This window comes from Mauremys reevesii, linkage group 13, assembly GCF_016161935.1.
Source record: "Mauremys reevesii isolate NIE-2019 linkage group 13, ASM1616193v1, whole genome shotgun sequence".
Taxonomy (NCBI): Eukaryota; Metazoa; Chordata; order Testudines; family Geoemydidae; genus Mauremys; species Mauremys reevesii.
In genome coordinates this window covers 13,274,642-13,286,971 of record NC_052635.1, presented here as the reverse complement: position 1 = coordinate 13,286,971, position 12,330 = coordinate 13,274,642, and positions in this window count along the sequence as shown.

The window sequence follows — 12,330 nt, the reverse complement described above, 5'->3', positions numbered from 1 at the left end:
GATGTGACAGAGTGCTGAGGGTTTGCACTTGAGTCAGCACTCTGGTCACTATTAGTACTAATTCAGTTCCTTACAGAAAGCCTAATTGGACAGAGGTGTAGCTGATTACGAGGTCAGATTGGGGCTAGTGAGTCAAGGAACCAATCATTCCATTAACAGGGAAACTGTATAAAAGGACATGGGCAGGAGCCCTTTGAGGGGAACAGACAGAGAAAGAAACTTGGGTGACCAGATATCCCGATATTTGGGGCTTCATCTTATACAGGTGCCTATTACTCCCAACTCCCTGTCCTGATTTTTCACACTTTCTGTTTCTCTTTGGGTGACCAGACAGCAAGACAAAAAGCTGGGAGAGCCTGACAAACTGAGCTCTCTGAGTGGAAACAGCTTACCCCCCATTTTGGAGAAGAGTTTAGAAAGTTGAGATACAAGATAAAAAGGTGCTATGTATTGGTAGGGGGATTAAATAGACTACACGTTGGTGTTTACAAGCAAGAAAGTCTCAACGTGGTCTGCGTTTGTAGAAGGTGTGGGGTTGCAACACCCCTCTCTGTCACAGCAGGGGGCTCATCAGGGATTTCCCTGTTATCTATGCAAATGGAGAGCCTGCTGGAGAAGCTGGGGTAGAGGTTTGGCAGTCTGGGTGATGGAGGGAACACACTGAAATGAGTGGTGAAGCAGCAAAGAGAAGTATAGAACAGGGGTTCTCAACCTTTCTGTTTCTGAGCCGCCTCTCACCTCAACAAGCTATAAATACTCCATGGCCCAGTCCCAGCCCTCTGCACTGCCAGGCATCAGTTTGGGGCTCCTGGCTCTGGATTTTAACTCCACAGGGTGCAGCGGCTCAGGGCTTTAGTGCAGGTGCTGGGCTCAGAGCTTCAGCTTTCTGCCCTAAGCCCCAGCTAGTCTACTGCCAGCCCTGCTTGGCAGACCCCCTAAAACCGGCCCGGTTGAGAACTGCTGGTGTAGAAGACCCCACCAACTTTCCAACAATCCCACCAGGCAGAAAAACAGCCTTTGCTTGCCTGGTAGGTTTAACAGCAAAAGAGCCTTCAGGAATTTATACGGGAGCAAGCCCAGGTCTGGCAACAACTCCCCCAAAGTCTGGCGAGTCCTGTGACAGGAAATGGAAACCAGGCACAGGAGATCAGACTCTGTAAAATGGGACCTGCGAACAACCCTGATCTGGTTTTGGTTACTCTTAAAGGAGCAGCGGTGAGACCTCATAGGGACAGAACAATGTGGGCCTTTCGACTGACACCCCATTTAACTGGGGAAGCACATATATGGCTCTTAGTGATTAGCGGGCAAGAGATTAGAACATGATTAAGGCAGCCATGCTGGATGAGGTGGGGCCTGTCCACAAAAGTACTGCCAGAAATGGAAAGTTGAAAGATGGATTGAGGGATTATGCCTCTGTGCATTTGGATAGAAATTGAAAGATTGCGCCACTCACTGGTAAGGCCAGGTACTCAAACTTGGTGTGGGGGGAGATCATGGACTGCATGATTCTGGAAGTTTCTTCAGAGTTTCCCTGAGCATACCTGAGTATAGGTTATCCCAGAGGTAGGATCAAAACTGAATATGTACATGGGGACAATACATTTTGCCCAATGGCAGAGGTGACTCTGGAAATCAAGGGGAAGTTTAGGCAGAAACATGTAGGGGTAGTGGATGGATTGCCCCACTGCCTTCTCCTGGGCATGGACTGGGATCCCTTTCTGACAGGGACACCAAGGCATGTGTGGAGGCCCAGGAGGGTGGAAGTAAAACCTGCAGGGCCAGGTAAAGAGGAAATATATGTAAAGGGGCTGGAGGAACCTAGACACAAAAGTACAAGCCACAGAGAAGGTGAGGATGGAGAAGTCCCCTGAGAGACAAGAGGGAGGAGAAAGAAATCAAAAGTCAAGAGTAAAGGTGACTTAAGATCATCCATTAGGGTCAAACAGTCAGAGCCCTTACCACCAGGATCTCAGGAGCAGGCATCCCTAGAACACTTTGGAGAGACTCAGAGCAGTCTGTGTTCATGGAAGAGGCTGGGGCACAGCATACCACCCCGTCACATAGAGGTATCTAAAATGGGCCTGCGCATAGGCCAACAGCATGAGCAGAATATACACTTGTGTCTGCAGCACCAGAATTCACATAGCTAGGTACCCATCCATCGGAACAAATTCAAGTTTTGTGGACAAAACTTAGGCACCCATGCTTGAAAACCTGACTCACTGTGGCCACCGCATAAGATCAGCCTTACTGAGTCAGTCCAATGGTTCATCTAGTCCAGTATACTGTCTTCCAACAGTGGTCAATGCCAGCTTCTTCAGAAGAAATGAACAGAACAGGGCAATCATGAAGTGATCCAATCTCTGTTGTCCAGTCTCAGCTTCTGGTGGTCAGAGGCCTAAGGACACCCAGAGCGTGGGGTTGCATCCCTGACCATCTTGCCTAATAGCCGCTGATGGACCTGTCCTCCATGAACTTATCTAATTCTTTTTTTAAACCCAGTTATACTTTTGGCCTTCACACCATCCCTTGGCAATGAGTTCCACAGGTTGACCATGTGTTGTGTGAAGTTGTACTTTCTTATGTTTATTTTATACTCGCTGCCCATCCGTGAACAGAGTTTAGATCCTGGTTTCCTAGGAAAAGTCAGAGACATTATAAAACCAGGAAGTCTGTAATTTGAGCACCTTGTTGGCACGGAGTAAAGAAACACAACAATAATAGAAACTGTTGTGAGATTGGTGGGAAATGTACATTAATGGGCTACCAGATCTGAAGTCCACTGATGACTCAGGAATCTCTTAACTGGTGAGGGGCACAGAGTGGGTGCCGAGGGGTGTGGTATGTACATTCTAGTTCACTAAAAGATTGCCATATGAGTCTCAAATAAAAGCTCATGTCACCAATATCATTGTGAAACACATCTACAGATGCAGTGTAAAGAGCCATGTCTATGCATTGAAAATTACATTCTTATGATCTGTGTCTAGGGACTAGTCACCAGGAAAGGTGAAAAAATGGTTTTCTTTCAGGCAAGAAATGTTTCTCCATCTGTTTGTTTACATGTAAATTAAGCATGTAGGGTTCACATTCGGTTCAGAAGGACTGTGAGAACTTCAAAGAAAGAAAAGTAACAGGAAGTAGGCAGGGGGTGGGGACCCAATTTTGGGGTACACCTCAAAGGTTTGCTCTAGTATATTTGGGCGACAAAGAAGACACCCTGGCATCTTTCACTTAGGAAGTAGATGGACAGCGAGACAGACAGCGGGGTCGCTATCAGGCTTGGTTGAGAACGTTGAGTGAGAAACATCTTTAGACAGGTTAACCTGTTGGTTAAATTTAGTCTCTAGGAGCATGTTATGATTTCATTATACATGTAACCATTTTTGGCTTGCATTCTTACTCACTATCATTGGAATCTCTGTTCTTTGATCATCTCTGCTCTTGTTTGCACTATAAATATATCCAAGTGCTCTGTGTTTTGCACTATAGAGTACAAGTAATAAAGTATAGAGTCTAAAGTAGAAGTAATAAACTGGTGTGTACTGTTCCATTGGGAACAGCAGGCCTGGTAATTCTGTGAGTGTTCAGTGGATAAAGGTCTGGACACTATACGGAATGGTCAGAAGACTCGGGGGTTGGTGTGTGCCTATCATTAACCTGTACAAAGAGACTGGGGTCTGAGGAGGCCTGGATGGCAGTGCTTGTTTTGCCAGAGCCTGGTCATTTTAGGGAACTGACCCACAGCAGACACAGACAAGACTTCCTCACTCTAAGGGCAGGCGATGGTAAGGTGCCTCATAACCCTGGAAATTCCTGGGGAGTGTCACACAACTCTATTGGAATTCTCTTTGTTTCTCTGCATTCCTTCTAATTACCAGCAAGGGTTGCCCTCAGTATGTTGTTGGTCTTTTCGGAATAGGCTCCGGCTTCTTATCACTGGCAAAGGCATCTTTTGTCCTAAGGTTCGGCTGACCTGCTGCAGGAGAACAGGAAACAGCTCTGGGAGCAGCTCCTGCACAGCTTCGCTTGACTGCAGTGATGACACCACCTCAAAGATGGCACATGTTGCCTGAAAGGAGAGCATGGTAAAAAATGAGATCTCCTCCCAACACCATCACACCCTCTCTCCCCTTCTGATATCTGCTGTACTGAATTCTCACTTCTGCCAGTAACTTGAATGACTGCGAGCAACTCCCTTAACTCGTGGCTCAGTTTCCCACATCTATAAAAATGTGTATGACCTACCAAGGCATGTTGTGAGTCCTAAGGAATATTTGCAAAGCACTGTGAGAAACCTGGTTCAAAGACTTTCTAATTGCCAGATTTATTAAGTAAATCAGCCACGTACTCTAAACTTGCCCTATTTGTTCCACAGACAGCAGAGCTGGACTCAGGGAAACAATACATCAGAGGAGAAGTGCCCACACAGCAATATTCTACCACTCTTCTAGCTTTCCAGCAGCAGGATTGTCACAGGGCAGAGGAAAGCCTGAAAGGCGTGTCTGTCGTCTAACTTACTGAGAGAGGTTCAGCAGCTGCCAAATGCCTGTCAGTTTCAGTCTCTGAGGTGACGCTTCCTTCTTGGCTTGTTGAAGTCTTTATTTTTTCTATTAGGACCTGTAGGACTTGAGTGGCAAGCAAGGGGTCTCTCCCCAGAGATCTCCACAGCTCGGTGGTGTCACTGCAATTTAATAGAAGTTACATGTGACCCCTGGACTCTTTTGTGGCTCAGATTGAATGCGTCCTATTTAAGTAAAGACCAAATGTTCTCCTTGCCTATGATGAGAAAGTTAGGAGTACTGTCCTCCTCTAATGCTCCTCGTGTATAAATATTGAGTTTCCCGTGACAGAACTAGGTTAAGTGACCTAGTCTTACTGCAGCCTAACCATTAATACTAGACTTCCGAAGGACAAGACACAGAGCGCCAACCTCAGTTCCTGTTTTCCCACTTCCCAGTAAATATGGACTCATGAGCATGTGGCTCCCAAAGATCCAGGGTTTGGAAGGCAAGTTGATGAAAGAAAAGCCACATTCCTACTAACTGGACATACAATTATGAGAATGAATATTCATGGCCATCCTAGGTCCCCTTCACAAAGGGTGTCCCGACCCTCTGTTTGCCAGAAGCTGGGACTGGGCAAGAAAGGATGGATCATTTGACATTTATCTGCTCTGTTCATTCCCTCTGGGGCACCTGGCACTGGCCACTGTCGGAAGACAGGATACTGGGCTAGATGGACCTTTGGTCTGACCCACTATGGCCGTTCGTATGGTCTTAGATTCCAGCACTGATAATTGATAACTCAGTTAGGGATCTTTAAATGAAATGATGGATCTGCTTCCAGTCCAGTTTTAAGTCCCAAGGACGGCAACTCTATTCTAGCAGCCACACCCTCACCGATACCAAGCGGTGGTCTGATGACAATATTGGCCCTATTCTTTGTAATCAGCCAGGGATTGGACTTGAAGCTGTCATGCTACCAGGAAATCAACAGCAACTGCTAATTTCCAAAGTGAGGTCAATTCAGGTGTCTAGAGAGCCAGGCGGTTCCAGGCACCAGCCCAGCAAGCAGCTGCTTGGGGCGGCCAATGGTGAGGCGGCACGTCTGGGTCTTCGGTGGCAATTCGGCAGCTGGTCCCTCACTCCTTCTCGGAGCAAAGGACCAGCCACGAAGACTGAAGCGGTGGTGGTAGAGCTGCACATTGCGATCGCAGTTTTTTTGTGTTTTTTTTCCTTTTTTGCTGCTTGGGGCAGCAAAAGCCCTGGAGCCAGCCCTGCTAGAGAAGTAGATGTTTCCAACAATACACTCCAGTTATACCAGTGAAGTTAGGTCTTTAGGATGTCAAAGCAGTTATGAATTAATGGAAACAGAATGACACTTAATTTCTCTCCACACCCCACCTTAATATGCTCTTGGACCTTCCTGGAGAAAGACCCAGGCTATTAACCATCAGGAATTATCCCAAAATGTCTGCTGCTTAAATAAAGCCCTACATCTCCCAGTAAAGCTGTGGGATCCATGTTTTACCAAGATGAATGCAATCGGTAGCGGTATATACCTGTCCATCGGCAGATGGTTGCTGAGTAGGCTGGAGATCACTGCCTCTAGGTGATGGTGAGCTAAAATAGACACTGCCTCCAGCAGGAATTGCCTCAAGCTGCCCTCCAAGATAGTAGCCATGTGGCTATATATTATATCCAGAATAGCTGGCACCTGGAAGGAACAAAACCAGAAAGAAATGTCCCTTTTTCTTTCTCTCCATTCATTCTACAGAATCAAAACCTTTATTTAGACATTTGCTGCTTTTTTAGAAATTCCTCAAGAAACAAATGTTCAGTTATGTCTATGTAACTTTAACCCACAACAATTGCCCACACTTGGCTGTAAAAATTAACACTGACACACACATATACAGCGAAACCCCGCTATAACACGATGATCGGGGGTCCAAAAAATTGGATCGTGCTATATGCGGGGTCGCAGTATAGCGGGGTCTACCATTTCAAGCTGGTCAGTTTCAAGCTGGTCGATTTCTCTTGGGCAGAAAACTACTTTCATTTGCGAACTACCCACAGCAGTAACTGAAAGGGTGGAGCTCCAGCAGTGGGGGCTCTCAGCCATGCAGTGAGAGAGGGAAACACTTGGGGAGAGCAGGGGAGATGTTCAACAGGCAGAGGAAGAGCGAGGAGCAGCCGGGGAGCGAGTGGCTCTTCTCACCAAAAGGGTAAGCTGGGGCAGGTGGGAAGAGGCAGTGGGGAAGGCACATTCCATTTTTTGCTTTTTTTTTTTTTTCTTCGGGGGCACTCCAGCCTCTCTCCCTTCACAAAGCCTCTCTCTCTCTGTTTTTTTTTTTTCTCTTTTGCGCTTCCGCAGCACTCCAGCCGCTTAATTTATTTATTTAGTTTGCGCTTCCATGGTGCTCCAGATGCTTTTTTTTTTTTTTTGGCCTTACAATCGCGTTATACCCGAATTCGCGTTATTGCGGGGTGCATTATAGAGGGGTCAGGGGCGGCTCTAGCCATTTCGCCGCCCCAAGCACGGTGGCACGCAGCGGGGGGTGCTCTGCTGGTTGCCGGTCCCGTGGCTCCGGTGGACCTCCCGCAGGCGACTGGCAGAGCGCCCCCTGCGGCATGCCTCCCCAAGCATGCGCTTGGCGTGCTGGGGCCTGGAGCCGCCCTTAAGCAGGGTTTCCCTGTACATACCAGGTAATTTAATGTGGTGGTGCCCAGCTATGCATTAAATAAACCAGCTGGCATGCACAAAAGAAGGCTTTGCTTGCCCAGATTTTGCAGGTGTGATTTAAGCAGCCAAATGCAACCATTTGCCTCGAAGGATGCACAGTTCATAAACAACCACAAGCACAAAATATGCAAGTGCTTTAAACACAGTGTGCAAATGCCTGGGACTATGAACAGGTGACGACCTCTCATATTCATTCCTAGCCCTTCACATCTTCAAAACACTGTGCAAACGTGGCAGTTCTGCTGCAAGGGTTCCCTGTCCTGAGGCCTTTCACCTGCCTTGATAGACGATTTGTGGAGTGCTCCTTTCATCTAGCCCTACCGCAGTGGGCTCCAGAATAAGGCATATAAATAGTGGATCCCAAAAACACTATAGTTTTCTCCCTCCCTTCTTCTATTCTTAAAGGGTGCGTCTACACACCAAAAAAATCCCTCAGCAGTGAGTTTCAGAGCTCAGGTCAACCTGGGCTTAAGGGGCTTGCACTATGTGGCTAAAAGTGTAGCTGTTCCTGCTCAGGCTGCAGCCCAGGCTCTGAAACCTGGCAAGAGGGTGGGTCTCAGAGCCCAGGCTCCAGACTCACTGGGAATGACTACAGGGCTATTTTTATCCAGGTAGCCCTTAGCCATGGGCCTCCTAAGAACTGGATGCCTCCAAGTGCCAGTCATTCTGTCTTCTTGTCTTTTCCCCAGAGTCTGTTTTTTCAAGCCTTTCTTGGCTGAATACTGTGGCAACAAGCCAGACAAATAAATAACCAACCATCTTCCTTTTCCCTTGGATTCTCTCTGTCTATTGCTATTGATTCTGCCATTGCCTAGTTTAGGGTGGGAACAGAGATGGAATCGACTCTATGTCCGAGGGGGAGAAACAGCAAGCTTTTTGTTCATTACACATGAGGGCAAAGATCTAAAAGCCTCGAGTTTAGGCAGAAAACCTCTCCAGTTTCCCGTTTTACCTGGTCCAGCATGGCATCTCCACACTCCTTCAGTATAACCTTCATCCACAGTTCAGCTGCCGTGGCACAGGTGGGGCTGGCAGACAGCATACCTTCCACTGTGGCCTCAATAAAGTCTGTGGCCTGTTCTGGGGAAAAGTACTCACTAACAACCTGGGAACAAATCAAAAATAGGAGAGACTGCAATGATGTTTGGCTCCAGCACTTGTAAAAATGGAGGCCTAATATCTCTATGGAAAAAGATCTATGCATCAGCAAATTGCATCCGATGAAGTGGGTATTCACCCACGAAAGCTCATGCTCCAATACGTCTGTTAGTCTATAAGGTGCCACAGGACTCTCTGCTGCTTTTACAGATCCAGACTAACACAGCTACCCCTCTGATTAATTAACAATTTGTTAATTAGCCGCATGTCCAGCTAGCCATTTGGGATTAAAATTCTCTCCATAGTCTATATACTACATTTTTGTATTCTACAATAATGAGATCAGGTTTGAGGCAAAGCCTCTGTCACACAGTTAGCACAACATTGTACTGGATATGCAGGAGGTAAGTTTCCAGTTTGTATTCTCTTAGATACACTGCATCTTTATACAACATATAAAATTAAGTCAAGAGAGGCATGCACACAAATATAGGTTAAAGCAAACCCACAAGGTGACAGAATGAAGACTGGATGGGTTCTCAGCTTGATGTTCCACTAATACAGTTTTTTCTCATGGATAGCTGTATAGGTACATGTGTGTGCATCTGCGTGTGCATTTTCATGGGTGTGCAACATTCTGTGGCATCTGGATTTACATGGCATTCATAGTACACATCTATGAAAAGCATCTTGCTGGTTACTAGCAATGAATGCCCCGCTCCCACAGCTCGCTCCAAGTATGGAAAGGCATCATGAAAGCGTAAATGTAAAATGAACGGTGCCTGGTCACTAGAACATCCGCACAAGTTTTTTGAGTCAGTTACCCTGGCCATTTTGGAAGATGCCTGAAACAGAGCCTCGGGGTCTGGAGCTGCTGTTAGTTCTTCACGGAGACATCTCAGCTCCTCCTCCGCTGACCCCAGGTTCATGGGCTGGCCTGGAGTGGAGAAAAGGGGAAAAAGTACTGTAACGACTAATGAAACTGAACCTCTACTGCATGGATATTCATACAGGAGGATCCATGTGCTAGGCTGTTATCAGCATAGTGTAAAACCTTGGCCCCATCAAAGTCAATGGCAAAACTCCTGTTGACTATAATGGAGTCGGGATTACACCCTAAATGTCTAAAAGTTAACAGTAGTGGTATGTTATTGTGACTGATACAGGATTGAACAAGCACCGTATTCAGCTTGGAGCAGCTTTCTGGGGGTGTCTGGTTTCAGTAGCCTCTCTGCTCTCAGTATTTACATCTAATCTCACATTCAAGTACAACTCATGCAGGTAGATGGGAGGTTCCAATGTAGAGGTGAATCCCTCCACCAAACTCTCAGTGTAAAAGAGATGGGGCTGGACAAAACCTTCGGCAGGAAACCCAGGCTCATCCATCACTTCTAAACAATGCTGGGATTTCTATGTTGTACACTCAAAGACTGGAGTCCCTTATTCTGTTTCTGAATCACCAACACTGTTTTTTAGGACTGATTAATAATAATTAGAAATAGGGTGACCAGATGTTCCGATTTTATAGGGACAGTCCCAATTTTGGGGTCTTTTTCTTATATAGGCTCATATTACCCCCCACCCCCATCCTGCATGAGTTTCACATTTGCTGTCTGGTCTCCCTAATTGGAAATGGCCTTAAATGATAACCAAGATCTATCCCATTAGGTGAAAAGAATATCCTACTCCAGGGGTCGGCAACCTTTCAGAAGTGCTGTGCCGAGTCTTCATTTATTCACTCAAATTTAAGGTTTCGCGTGCCAGTAAGACAATTTAACATTTTGAGAAGGTCTCTTTCTAGAAGTCTATAATATATAACTAAACTATTGTTGTATGTAAAGTAAATAAGGCTTTTAAAATGTTTCAGAAGCTTCATTTAAAATTAAATTAAAATGCAGAGCCCCCCGGACTGGTGGCCAGCACCTGGGCAGTGTGAGTGCCACTGAAAATCAGCTTGAGTGCCACCTTCGGCCCCCGTGCCATAGATTGCCTACTCCTGTCCCACTCTTTCACAAAGGGGAAAATGGCCTACACTTACTCCAATAGCTTTGAATGCTCATGACAGAGGGCTGCTGCAAGAACTTTTTGTTTAAAGAATTATTCCAGGAAACCCCTCCAATACAGCCAGTGGCAGGGTAAAGAGAAGGAAAATGTTTAGTACCAAGGGCTTGTCTACATGGAGATAGTCAAGAAAGCTAATCCAAATTCATTTTCTAACTGCATTAGTTAAACTTCATTAAACACCTCTGGGGACACACTTATTTAGAATTAAAGGGGCCTTTTTTCAGGTTAGTTTAATTCATGTAATTCACTAAAATTAAGAAGGGCCATTTTAATTCAGAATCAGAGCATCCACACGTGTTTAATGCCACTTTAAAATTTACACCTTTAGTTCATTTGGATTAACTCTCCTCAGTGTCCCTGTGTAGAGAAGCCCTAAGGAACTGAGCAGTTATCTACCTGGTGCAGACCATTTATTATTTGTACAGTTCCCAGAAGTGTGCTAGACTCTTTACACATCATAATCTTCTCTTCTAATGAGCTATTTACAAGATGCCCACCACTCTGTTATCTAAGTGCCAACAGACAGGACAGAAAGAACTAGACAGGCAGAAAAATGGACAATACAACAGTGAAAGAAGGTGAAGAATTACTTATACCTGCTAATGGTCTCCTCACCTTGTATACAGAGAAGGCAGCTGATACAGTCAACCACCCACTGACGAGATGTGGCCAGTGAATCACAGCTGTATGGTGCTATTGCTCCAATCAGAGATCCAAACTGATTAAAAGTTTCCTGAGTCTAATTAAAAAAGAATGAAGAATGAACGTTCTCCAGCTGTACTAGACTTCACTTGCCATCTTTATTGTTGATACCAGTCAGCTCTGTGTTTTGGGGGGACCAGGGCATAGTATCTAGCTTGTGTGACTCATGAAGGACACCCCCAACCCCCGTCTCTGTTTGAACCAAAACAGATCAGAGAAAAGGCTTGCAGAGAACAATGAAGGGTTTGGGGAGACACACCTAGAGGCCTCCTGACAAGGGTGACAAGATTAAGACATCTCCATTTGCATACAGAATGAAGATCAGAGACAACTCCCCTAGCTTCAACTGCATTAAAGAAGGTATAGGGTATAGCATAAAGAATGAAGAACAGAGAACCGCACTGAACTCTGGGACCAGAAAGCAGGGACACACTGAATCATGGGAATCCCTGCTCCAGATGCTAATGAACCTATGCGTGCACACACCCAGCTCAGTAATTATCAGACCAATTCAAGTAATAAATCTTTGACTCATATCCCAAAATACTGAAGCAGCCTAGTTGCCTTGTGAGCTCCCTGGAAGAAAACAACACCCATAGCCAAGAGTGATCAGCTCCTATTGTCTAGCCTAAAGAAAACCCTTGAGCCATCAGTTTACCCATAAACAAATCTAGTGTTCTCCCTTGAACCATTGTATTTTCTCTACAAAACCCCTATGTATGCCCAGGTAAGGGTTCTGATGTATAGACCCAAACTCTGCATCATTTCCACTGGGATTCCATCTCCTGACTGATCGTGCTGGGGGCTCTGCCTGTCTCCAGCACTCAGGACCCTGAGCTACCACCATCACCTGGGAACCCCGACCAGTTCAAGCCTCATGGAGTGGGTGAGATCCATCTCTCTCTCTCGGTTTTCTTTCCTACCTCAGGTATTAACCTTTAAAATGTAGCTGTTACGTTTGTTTAGCCCTCCTGGTGTGGTTATCACTATGATTCAATCAATAACTGTTATGGTTCAGCTGGTTGCTTCTCTCTCTCTCTGAATTTTACTCTTTTGTGTTTTTAGCTTCCCCCATTTACTGTGCAGCGACGCTTCTAGTACCTAAGCTAAAGATCCTGTAGTGCCCCAAAATACTGTGGGGTTTGCTCATCAAGTGGGTTACTACCAGTACAATTGTAATGTGAAAGTGTGATAGGAATGTGTTAAACTTATGCA